Source organism: Euprymna scolopes, chromosome 37 (assembly GCF_053919585.1).
Source record: "Euprymna scolopes isolate OS-2025 chromosome 37, ASM5391958v1, whole genome shotgun sequence".
In the NCBI taxonomy this organism is placed as follows: Eukaryota; Metazoa; Mollusca; class Cephalopoda; order Sepiida; family Sepiolidae; genus Euprymna; species Euprymna scolopes.
In genome coordinates, this window is record NC_136518.1 from 876,380 (window position 1) to 888,180 (window position 11,801).

The 11,801-nt window shown below is 35.9% G+C and overlaps 1 long non-coding RNA gene and 1 pseudogene across 1 annotated transcript; both read left to right on the forward strand.

Moving 5' to 3' along the window:
- The first annotated feature begins 5,346 nt into the window (after window positions 1–5,346).
- LOC145261027 (uncharacterized) lies at window positions 5,347–6,719 on the forward strand. The gene is made up of 2 exons (XR_013864385.1): window positions 5,347–5,850; window positions 5,967–6,719. It is a non-coding gene; the product is annotated as an uncharacterized LOC145261027 (long non-coding RNA).
- A 3,982-nt stretch (window positions 6,720–10,701) lies between these two features.
- On the forward strand, window positions 10,702–10,920 carry LOC145261402 (U2 spliceosomal RNA; annotated as a pseudogene).
- The last annotated feature ends 881 nt before the right edge of the window (window positions 10,921–11,801 follow it).

Below are 11,801 nucleotides of genomic sequence, written 5' to 3' on the forward strand. Positions count from 1 at the left end.
TGTCTATAAGTATGGCAAACCACTTATAATTCAATGGCTGTAAGTTTTTTTTTTCAAAAATAAGCAATTATAAACAGAATGACTCATAGAAATCTATTTATATTCTTTTTTCATTTCAATATACTGTCATAAAAATGTTTCTGTTATGTCACAAAAAACTATTTTCTTTACGTCACAAGTGTCACGCTCATACATTAATTCCATAGCTTCCATAGTTAATATAACATACTGACTCAACGGGTCACGGGTAGTCTAGTATATATATATATATATATATATATATATATATATATATATATATATATATACTTAGTTAGTTATAAAATATATATGGCGATTAAGCTACACTGAATATTCCGCGTTTCATCCACTCTAGGATTCTTCAGGCTTATGCGTTCATTTTGTGGTTGTCTGTCCTTTTTATACACGCACCTTCTATTGAGATTTTAGTTAGCCAATCAGCTTTCTAGTATCCACCGCGCCCTTCCCTTCAGCCAATGGGCATGCAATTACCGGACAAAGGCTTATTTGACCTCTGGCTGACCTATTCCTTTGTGTATGCTCTATTTTGCCTGGATATCTAGCTTTCAATTTAGGTTAGTTTTTTATGTTAGTTTATATATATATATATATATATATATATATATATATATATATATATATATATGTACACAGAAAGATATATATATATATATATATATGATAGTTTATGTATAATCATGTTTATTTAATTTATTTATTTGTTTATTTTCTATTGTTAGGTTAGTTTTAAAATAATTTTGTATCGCTATCCTAGAGTAAATTTTATTCTGTGACCATAATTGTTCGCTATTTCTCTTCTATAGTTTAATAGATGTTGGGGTTCTTTAAAGTACAGGATAGCAAATTTTTCATGAAGGCATAATCTACATGGGTCGTCTAGGTCCCTACATGTGGTAGCTTGTCTTATTATTTTCCATTCGACGAATGTTCGCTTTCCTTGAGTTCCCAGTATTTATTTGCTAGCGTTGTTTCCATACGGTGCTTTTTATTGTTGAATGTACTTTTATGTGAGTAAATAAAGTAGTTTTATATATATATATATATATATATATATATATATATATATATATATATATATATATATGAAATTGATATATTTATGCAGAATTTATTCAGTCAAGCAAAGAATGTTATTTCTACTGCATTTAACAATGTTTGCTTGAATATATATATATATATATATATATATATATATATATATATATATATGAAAATTGGACATTCAAATTATTATATACTGTTCAAAAAATAGCTATGCAAATTAAGCATACAAATAACTGTGTTTAGATCTTTTTTCGACACTTTATATGCAATATTTCAAAATATTATTTTCTATTATTGATTTAACTAACAGTGAGTTGGTTTTATGATAATACATATTTATTATCTCTGTATTACCATCCAGTTGGCTCAGTTATTAAAATCAATAGAAAAAACATAATCCTTCGAAATACTGTATGTATAGCAGCGAAAAACGACCCAAACAAAATTATTAGTCTGCTTTATTTTGCATGAAAAAAAAAGCAAACTTAAAATGTTGTAATGATAATTTATTGAAATTCTTTTGTTTTATATTTTAATTTAATTCAATTTATTCGTTTTTCGTTCTCATTGGATGTTTTTTTTTTAATTTGTATTATTGTTTTGATCTGTTAGGAAGTGAGCCAGTCATGCATAGTGTTCAATATTTTATCGTTACAACTTTTTTATTATTATCTATATTTAGTGAATTTTAATGAAGGTGTATATGGATAAGTTAAAGATTACTTTTGAAATAATCCACACGATTTAGCGTAATCAATTGCCATTGTAAAACTATTTAAATCCGGAAAGTCTGCAGGAGACATTGCGAAACCCTTAAATGTGAATCAAAGTTTGGTGTAAAAAGCACTTAAACGTTTCAAATCAACTGGTAAGATTAAGATATTTGGTCTCTCTTGGAGAGTAAGTCTCAGCTTCTCGTGATACACATTTGGAAGCTCTGAAGAAGAAAATTAAGCGAGAAATGAGCCAAAAATCACACAAAAAAAAATCATTCGTGATACGTGTAAAGCATTAACCAAGCGTTTGAAACAGGTTATTGATGCGCAGAGCGGTTAGATTGAATAAAACTTGGGTATTTTGAATCTAATAATACTATTGTATATATTTACGTTTGGGTGATCTGTGTTGTATAATTTTCAGGATAGAACGATAAAATTGTCGCCCTAAAGAAAATAACACTACATCTTTATTTTCAAATTTTATTGAAAATATCAATTCAGGTAACTTGATTATGTAGTAGAGCTGACATCTATTCAATGTAGCCACCCTCAGCCTGAATCACCGCCTCAATACGAGTCCGGAACTGGGAGCATACCTTTTCCACAAGTATCTCGGGAGCTCGGCGAATACTCGGTGGATGAATCAAGCTGGCTTTGGTGTTGTGGGAGGTCATGTTGGTGATGTTCTCGACGTATAACCAAACGAAGTTGTCCAGCGGGTTTGGGTCGCAGGAGGAGGGAGGCCAGCGCGAGAAGGGTGCAAAGTCGTAGCACTCCTTCTGAAGCCAAGTCGGGGGGGGGTCTTTGAACTTGTGGGTCGACGCCGAGTCCTGCTGCTATACTCAGGGTCTGCTATCGGCTATCTGATAGCGCCAGATGATCTTCACACTCTTCAACACATCCAGGTACACTTTGGTGTTGACTTTCAAACCAACGTCGAAGATGTGAGGTGGCATGATGTGGCCCTTATTTGAAACCACACCAAAGACCATAACTTTGTTTTCTATCACTCAGGAACGCTCTCAAGTATTGAATCGTTCGAATTTGCATCTTGAGGGAAATGGCAATGGTCCTGTTGTCATAACTTGGATCGGTAGAGAGCAATGATAATATTGGTTTGGCCTTTTTTCAAAGCGTAACGTACGGACTAAGGAAGGAACAAGCACAATATTATATAACTTGAATTTCTTTTATTTGTTTTAATTATTTATATTTGCAAATATTTGCTAATTGTACAGCGGTGCATATTCGATCTCGCTCGTTGAACATTGTATCACTTTCAGATATGATAAAAGGCTTTTATCGCTCTTGCGATTTGTATACAACTGGTCAATTAGTAAGTGGTCTTAAAAAAAATAAAAAGAAAATTGTTTTTTATTAAACGGAAATGGAATCATGTCGTTTTCTCTATAGCGACAATTTTATCGTTCCACTTTATATTTCATAAATATAGAAAAAAAAAACTTTGTAACGTTAATTATTCAACACCCTGTATTACAGCTGTTCACAATCTCATCACTGCAATCTTTTAGTTTAGTGTCTACATGTGAGAGCGTCGGTCTCTTAAGAGAGAGCGAGAAAAGGAGGAGGAGATAGACTTCGATTTCGCCTTTAACCCCATCTCATGTCTTTCTTGTTTCCTTTATTTACCAATCATTAAATAATCTGTTCGGCTTCTGTATTATACCACGTGGACACACGCCCATTATTTGGGTAATAACTCACACGCAAAAGTACATAAAACGTTTCAATGACAATACCTGATTTCTTAATTGACATCCCTTTGTTATGTTTTAACTAGCACGACCCGCGGAAATTCCACGGAATGAGAAGTATATTTAATCAACAAATATGTTTTGATAAAGCTAATATTTTTCTGGATAGCGTCAAAAAAACTTTTTCGGCAGAAAAAACAATAATATGCAGCGAACATAAGTATATTAACATTCCTATGAAAATAGCGTCTATTGTATATTAAATATAGAACTTACCAAAATGAAATAAATTAATAAATACTAATAAATACTCAGAAAATAATATTGTGTTACATAGTTCAATATAAATAATAAAATAACATTAACTTTAATTTACTCCTTCAGTCCAGCACTTCTTGGCAGACAATGTTTTTCTTTTGTTATCTTGTTTTCTTCCAAATGTTCCCTTTTTACGTAATGTTACGCTGAATTCTCTCTTCGCTGAAGAACCATTGCACGTCAAAATTATTACGAGTTTTATCAATAACCATTACAACAATAGCCATATCTTATTACTATATTGATATTCGAAAACGAGGCTACTTTAAAGGAAGTTCACTCTCAAAATTCTTGTTCATAGTTGTCAGACTGGCCTTTATAAGGCCAACTTTTGCGAAGTTGGCCTTATTTTGCGGCAGTTTGGCTTTCAAAAATTGTATTTGCCTATTTCAAAGCGTAACGTACGGATTAATTAAGGAAGGAACAAGCACAATATTATATAACTTGAATATCATTTATTTGTTTTACTTATTTCTATTTGCAAATATTCTTATTATTGTTACTTTAACTTATTAAGGGTAACGCAGAATCTAAGAGCTGTTTAAAATCTACTCACTGCAAGAAGAAATAGAAATGGATCCTTTAGCAATAGTAATGACAGTATAGTTGTCTCCTTTTTACTCTATTTTCTTAATAGCTGCAGACTATTGGTCTTCTTTCGGAAATAATACTGTAGGATCGCCTCTCTTTCTTTTATTTTATTATTAGTGGTAAACATTAGCTTTTCTTTGGGCAATAGTAGTGACTATAGAGTTGTCCCCCTCATTTCTTCTCTTTCCTCAGTAGTTATGTATTATATGTGGTCTTTCGGCAATAGTACTGACTGTAGAGTTGTCTCTGCCTTTCTCTTTCTTTCTTTGGTAGCAGCGAAGTTTTACTTTTCTCTCGGTAATGGTAGTGGCTGTAACGTAGTCTCTCTATTTTGTCCTTTAGTCCTCAAATTTCATGAACGATACGAGAAATATAATACAGATATTAAAACTATGGTGGAAAGTTCCCAAATAAGGGAAGATGTGCCCAAAGAAGGTCAGATATTACATTGGTCGAAATGTTTTAAATATAAAAGCCAAGATAAGAACAGTAGTCCAAATCATCTTGATATGTATATGTTGTGGCGAAATTAACCTATGTTACCTACTAATAGGCTATTCCAATCTCAATAAATACCGTAAGACCAAGCCGTAAAGTGTCAGTCGATATCCGGTACTTGTAACGGCTGATCATTAAAATGTGGTGTCTGCTCAGATGTTGCACTCAAATTAATTGTCCGCAGTCAATGGAGGGGGAAACCCTTCTATACTAAGGCAATTTTATTTTTGCAGAATGCCCTTTTTAAGAGGAGCTGGTTATCTGCCACATTAAACCGACCTTATGATACATTTTGTTTCATGGGGAACAAATAAATAACCAGTCGATATCCGGTGGACCAACCTAGGTCGTTCGCCGACTACGACGAACAACCCACCTATTGCCTGCTTGTAATGCATGTTGTTACTTTATTTTGGCGTTCTGTTTTCTTTGTAAACGTTTAATAGGGCTATAACAGTGAGGACGTCGGATTTCGAACACGCAGAGGTGACTCGAATTCCAAATACCTCCAGCATTCAAAAGAACTCACGACAAAAAGCTAAATTAACCAAGCAAGTGTTCAGAAAACTCTGATGAAAGGATGAAAAACAGGACTCGCGAAAACCAAATAAGTGCGTTGAAATAAAAGTTTGAATTGCGAACTCGTGGAAAGTAAGAATATTTTAATGTGTCTCTTTTCTTCACAACATCTTGGTGCACCCGAAAATACAAAAGAGAAATACAAATTATTCGTGTTTATTCTTTCTCGACAACTTTTTATCTTACTTACCAAATAAATAAATAAATAAAAAATAAATACGGTTTTCAGCCATTTTCGTCCCGGTTGTTCTATGAGAAAATACATTTACTTTTAAAAATATTGAATATTTCTGTATATTTTTCCTCGTATATAAAGGGTTAGGGTTAGGATTAGGGGGTTAGGGGTTAGGGTTGGGGGTTAGGGTTAAGGGGTTAGGGTTAGGGGGTTAGGGGTTAGGGTTAGGGTTAGGGGGTTAGGGGTTAGGGTTGGGGGTTAGGGTTAAGGGGTTAGGGTTAGGAGGTTAGGGTTAGGGTTAGGGTTGAGGTTAGGGTAAGGATAGAGTTAGGGTTAGGGTTAGGGTTAGGATTAAGGCTTTCTTTATGGCTGTCCATTCTATTTTTTCTCGGAAACCATTGTGCCGATCCGGTTGAAATTTTGTATGAATATTTCTTCTGACAAGGTGTTGGGAACTAAGTATTATGGTATCTGTTTTGGAAAGTTAGAGATTAATTATGATTAATAAGGATTAGTCACCACAGTACGGCATTTACTCTAGAAGTTTTCCCAGAAACTATTTGGTCGATCTGGCTGGAATTTTTTATGGATTTTTTATAATAAGACGCAGCGAACAAAGTATTATGGTATCCATTCGATGCACAATTAAGGATTAATAGGGATAATAAAGATTAGTATTCAATGCAAAATTTAACATAAATCTAAACATATTCAACCGTCAATTTTGCATAAACACCCATTCTAAGTCAGCGGGCTGTAACTTTTGGCCGTTTTTTAATGAGCTTAAACGTTTAGCCTTTCATATTAAGCCATTTATTTAATCCGCGGAGATAGATAGTTCTGAATCGATCAACAATGATAAAAATCTACCAGTGGATTCCCTATATGTAACTATTAGGGCTATAACACCAGCATATTCTTTTCATTGTTTTGTCTCTCGACTATATATCCCACACAGACACAGTTAATCAACCGAGAACCACATCACTCTATATTAAAGCATATAAGATATCAACGAATACATACTTGAGAGTAAAACCAATAAAAAGAATATGCTGTTGTCCTAGCCCTAGTAATTATGATACGATCAATTCTAAAATATGCTATCTAAGCAACAAATCCCTGTCTTCAAAACATGACGTAGACCCAGAATGAGTTTAACGGTTGGCAATCAGGATGGAGACAGAATTCTCCGTGCTGATCTGTGACGAACGACTTCTTATACTAAATTTGTTACGACTTGAGCATTGAAGAATACGAGGGATTCTGGTTTTGGTATAGAATATCATCAACAGGAATATAAATCTACCTCCAGAGGAGTATTTTTTACCCCAACACCTAATCGCAGTCTTCGAGGTCACAGGAAAAATGTGTCACAAAGAAGAAACTCCCTTTTGGGGGAGTTGGGGCTTCTCGCAAAGTGAACACTGTGCCAGACTTGTAATGTACTTATGGGGAGGTACGCATCGACAGGCTGGCGCAGATATTAAAAATGTCAGACCTGCAAACTCAACAGATTGACAGGCGACGGGTGCGATCAAAGATTGTTAATGTAATCAAGTGCACAATGAAAGGTCAAAAATTGCTTGGCTTACTCCACGATTTGAAAAATAAAATTATATTTCAGTGTCTTTGTTGTTTTAAATGTATGCATGTTTCCCTCTCTTTCTCGCTCTCTCTCTCTCTCTCTCTCTCTCTCTCTCTCTATCTCCTTCTCTATCAATCTATCTATCTCTTTCTCTCCCCTCCCTCTCTCTCTCTCTCTCTTTCCCTTTATTTAGCTCTTCTCTCTTTCTTATAACTCTCTTTCTCTCTCTTTTAAAAAGAGAAGAATTGTAAAAACAGTTGAAACTTGAACTCCGAACAAGACGGGTCGCGTGTCAGGGACGCGCATAGCAGTTTTGTGCCGGCCGACGACGGACGTGGGTCTACAATCCAAGTGCTCCTTTTTATTGTTAAAAATAAAATTATTTTATTTTTATATATAAAGAAAGATGTCTCATTGCTTATTTTGTACAAGCGTTCAATTCCAGCCCAACGTTTCCTGTTATCAACAACGCCGATAAAATCCTGCTCCTAATAACAGAAGATGTAGCCAACGTCAAATGGATCCTAATCATCCTAGTAACCCATCTTTGATGTAACGAACGTCCATCCTCTATGTACACATCGTGTTTATTTCCCCGGGCAGCTGGTTGCCGTTTCCATGACGCAACAACAGTTTCAAGAAACATCCATACTACAAACCAAGTAATTCTCCCCGGGTTCACAACCTATTATTCGGTTACAGCTTTTATTTGTGTTACAAAAAGACAGTATTTTTGTCCGCGTTGCTTCTTCGCGTAACAGCCTGTCAATTGAAGTTGGGATGATCCCTACCACATCCAGGTTTAAAGTCGCCTTTTACAAACATTCGGGCGGAATATAGATGCAATCTCCTAACCGTCCTTTAGCATGGCTTACTATACTTAGCTGTTTTCTATCTATCTATCCATCTATCTATCTATCTATCTATCTATTATGTATACACCTATCTAAACTCTTATGTAAAAGTCACTTTGTGTGTGTGTGTGTGTGTGTGAGAGAGAGTTCCTTCCTCATACGCTCCAAAACGGCTGAGCCCATCTTTTGCAAATTTCACACAAAGCTAATTTATATATCTGGCAGTGTTCTTAGATATATTTTGTACAGAAATTCATCCGATAAGTATCGAAAATCGAAAAAATCCGAACTTAAAATAGCTTTTCCGTCTTATAGATATAAAAGAATATTTTTATAAGGGAATATTTTACGTTACACCGGCGAAGGAAAATAATAAAATTTCAGCAAATCATTTCTTCTTAAAAAAATACAGGTCTAATATAACCTGGACACATAGCTTAGTGGTAGAGCATTCAACTACAGATCAAATGATCCCCTGTTCAATCCCTGGTGTACTACCCCACTTTATTTAATTTTTTCTTGTTAATGAGTTCAAATTACGATAAAAGAAGATGTACCATTGAAAATAGCCACAATCATTTTTTCGTTTGATATTTTACAACTAAACATTAATCAGAAGTGACTTTTCCAGGTCATTCATCGTCAGGCCCAAATATAAGCTGACGGAATTTGACGAACATTATTATTATTATTATTTTATTTTTCAAATTTTTATTTATTTATTTATTTATTGCGATTTAGTCCGCCGTGGAAATTATTCCTCGTAATCTATAATAATCCATAGAAGATTGCTTTCATAATAATACATACGCAAGCAGCATAAATTAAAACATGTTTAAGCGGATTGTACGACTAGCCAGCGCCGAGCTGCAGCTAGTTTGCCAAAAAAAAAAATTGATTGATAAATTTATTGAATTGCCTTCCTACGAAGGAAGAATTAGGCACAAGGTCAGTTTTTAATGCGGGAAAAATCCTGTTCCTCCACCCACTCGGAGTAATGACAAAAAATTAAAGTTTCTTCAATAGAAGTTTTTGGATTACGTGCGAGGATGTAACATTATGGAAGGAAGATCGTGGCAAAGAAGCAAAATCGATTCTCCCTTTTTGTGGCAGTGTTCTTAGATATATTTTGTGCAGAAATTAATCCGATAAGTATCGAAAATCGAAAAGATCCGAACTTAAAATAGCTTTTCCGTCTTATAGATATAAAAGAATATTTTTTATAAGGGAATTATTTATTTTCGCCTCAACAGAAGAAAAGCAGCATTCGCTGTCCATGCTACTGCTTCCGGGAACAGCTTACCAGAGGATGACCTGCAGATGCCTACCATGTCTAGGTTTAACGTCACCTTGGACAAACATTCAGATGGTGTATTGATGCAACATCTTCTTTTTAGTCGCGTGCAAGCGACTCTATAAGTCACTCCGTCGGTTGATCGGTCGGTCGGTCGGTCTGTCGGACTGTCCGTAACACTTTTGTACTTGGCCCTTTTGGTTAATATCAAAGATCTGTTGTTAATAGATGCTGTTCTTAATTTTTTAAGCTTTTCTTTGCCTCAAGATCAAAGTGTAGTATCTGTTCCGGCAGATACTGCAAGCTATGACTAGCTATGGCTAGCTATGACTAGCAAAGACCAGATGTGGGGGCAACCCCACATGCCTGACCTTTAACCAGCTCCCATTTCCCACCTCTCGGGAGCTGGTCCCCTTTTTCCCTTCCCCCTCCCTTCACTCCTCACATTAAAAATTGGCCTTGTGCCTAATTTGCTCGGTGGGGGAGCAAATAAATACCATCTGTTCCGGCAGATACTGCAAGCTATGACTAGCAAAGACCAGATGTGGGGGCAACCCCACATGCCTGACCTTTAACCAGCTCCCATTTCCCACCTCTCGGGAGCTGGTCCCCTTTTCCCCTTCCCCCTCCCTTCACTCCTCACATTAAAAATCGGCCTTGTGCCTAATTTGCTCGGTGGGGGAGCAAATAAATACCATCTGTTCCGGCAGATACTGCAAGCAAAGGCCATATGTGGGGGCAACCCCACATATAAGACCTTGGTCAATGTAGGGGCAACTCTTCATACCAATTGTCACCATCCAGCTCCCCTACTCCCCGGGGAGCTGGTCCCCATTTCCCCTTCACTCCTCACATTAAAAATCGGCCTTGTGCCTAATTTGCTCGGTGGGGGAGCAAATAAATACCATCTGTTCCGGAATATACTGCAAGCAAAGGCCATATGTGGGGGCAACCCCACATATAAGACCTTGGTCAATGTAGGGGCAACTCTTCATACCAATTGTCACTATCCAGCTCCCCTACTCCCCGGGTAGTTGGTCCCCATTTCCCCTCCACTCCTCACAATAAAAATCGGCCTTGTGCCTAATTTGCTCGATGGGGGAGCAAATAAATACCAACCCCACATATAAGACTTTGGTCAATGTAGGGGCAACCTTTCATGCCAATTGTCACTATCCAGCTCCCCTACTCCCCGGGGAGTTGGTCCTCATTTCCCCTTCACTCCTCACATTAAAAATCGGCCTTGTGCCTAATTTGCTCAGTGGCGGAAGCAAATAAATACCCCCCTTTTCTTGGCCTTTTGGCCAAGATCAAATTGTTGTATCTGTTCTTACTACACGCTGTACTTATTGTGATATAAAGTGGGGGTCATTTTTCTGTATTAATTTAATGTAGAATGATCACCCACTTCACAACCAATCAGTCACAAAGCCATTCAAGTCATTCTCCAGATCATTCAAGTTGTTTTTGAAGAATTCCAGTTATTTTTTAAGCATTCAAGTCATTCTTAAGGTCATTCAATTCATCCTTAAGTTCATTAAAGTCATTCTAAGTCATTTACTTTTTATTTATTTAAGACATTCGGTCATTTTAGTTTATCTTTAAGAATTTCACGTCAATCCTACATTCACGCATTCATTCATTACACGAGAGCACGCGACTAATGGCTATCGGCCTTTTTTACGTTATTTGCTGCACATCGACATCAGGCGTTTTACTATCGATGAAAAATATTGCGTTAGAAAATATTATCATGAAAAAATTACAATTGTGTATAAAATAAAATACGTATTATATATGTTTGAAGCCAAAACAACGCAATATAAATTTCAACCAAAATAAATGTCTGTTTATTTTGTAATAAATAATGCGTTGTTTTGGCTTCAAACGTATATAACACGTATTTTATTTTATTCAAACTCAACCAGCGCTTCTACAGAACAAAAATCTTAACAATTGTGTATATCACAGTCTATTCGAATCTGTTTATAAAATAAATACGTAAATTAAAAACACCTAACGCTGTTTGTGTTTTCAGTTTATTATATAAACGGTTGGTTAAGCAACGTTGAGCCTGGTCAGTACTAAAATGGATGATCATTTGGGAATTCCAGGTGCTGTATGTGCTCCCCGCTTAACTCGGTATTTTTCCTCGGTCGCTTTGCACTTCACCTTGCCACTGGACTCAAACAGTGCCGATTCATGAGAGGTGTGGTTGGAGATTGCGCAACACTTACCTCATTCAGCTACTCTTAAAGTGGGTATCCTTGAGACTAAACGGAGGCATATATACTGTATTTCAAAATGTTATATAACTATATATAAACAATTTCTATTTATCTCGGGTCGATACCGCACATTCTCCTACATTTTTTTCTGCCACT